Here is a 1,398-nt window from a genome sequence, read left to right as displayed (position 1 = left end):
TGAACGAAAACACCCAAAGCTCCAAAGTTCCACGAACCCTGCTGTACTCTTTCACCACAACTTTCTCTCACTCTTACTTCCTGTTTCTGTTGTACCTGTAATTCAAAGGGGCCAGCCTTGTCACACTCTGTGTCACGTTGAATATCCCCGAGAACTACGTTAAGGGTACACATGTCTGTGGAGTGCTCAGCCACTTGCATGTTAATTTCATGAGCAGGCTGTTCCATTGATCGGATCAACTGGAACCCTTGATGACTAATAGAGAAGGTAGTCATTGTGTGTGGCAGATGTGGAGGTACAAAACATAAACTTCCTCAAATGTCCAGGAAGATCTTTAGAAGTAGCAGATAGCTTTCATTACTTAGGCAATGAAGTTAGCAGAGGAGGAGGCAGTTCTGAAAGCAGAGCTGTTAGAATAAGAACAGGTTGGTAACAAAGAGCTTCTCCCTCATAGTGAAAGGCAAGATGTACGATGCCTGTATACGAACAGCAATGCTGCATGGCAGCAGGAAGATGAGGGACAAAGTGGTGAGAAATAATCTTTTGATGTTGAGCCTCATAAAGGAGATGACAAGTGATCAAGACTTCAGGGGATGCTGTGCTTGAGAAGATGCATCAAGGAACTTGTGGCCATCAACACATACAGGCGTGTCCTTTACAGTTATGCCCCCACCATCTTCCTGCGTCAGGCCCCTTCCATCCACTTTACATCTCCTCACCTTTCCCACCTCCCAGCCACTCCAATTTCCCTCAGCATCACTTGCTATAGCCGTGTCTTCCCCATCGCTAAACATCTCCGCAAACACTCTTACGGAACACCCCCCTCTATCTTCTCCAAACTACTTATACTGTTGCTTGTTTCAAACCCTCCGTTGTGGGGAAATATTACATTACTCGGAAACAAGTGATGGTTGGTGACTGGGAGAGCATCCATCTGTTGAGAATCTATCCCAACAACTTTAGTCCGACCTATGCAGGTATGGAAAAGCAGATGTTAAATGATGATGATGATGATGATGATAATGACAACAGTTGGCCTGCTATCTCTGTAATTGTGTGTATCAGAAGATAAAGGACAATGTGTAAGGAGTTGGGGAAGGGCTGCCCAGCCATTGTTAGACTGGAGAAAAATGGATGTGATGATGATGATGAAGATGATGATGATGCAAACTAGTGTTGACTTGCAATAGTAAAAATGTCAGTAATTAATATCAACATTAACTCAACCAATAATAAATAATAAATTAGATAGCAGAGAGCTAAATAAACTAAACAGAGGTTTGTGTGTATGTATGTATGTATATGTGTTTGTGTGTGTGTATATATATATATATATATATATATATATATAAATATAAAAATGGAACAAAATCGCAATAGAGGGCATTAAAACGTTTG

Source organism: Octopus bimaculoides, chromosome 2, assembly GCF_001194135.2.
Source record: "Octopus bimaculoides isolate UCB-OBI-ISO-001 chromosome 2, ASM119413v2, whole genome shotgun sequence".
NCBI classification, from domain to species: Eukaryota; Metazoa; Mollusca; class Cephalopoda; order Octopoda; family Octopodidae; genus Octopus; species Octopus bimaculoides.
This window is presented reverse-complemented; position numbering follows the sequence as displayed.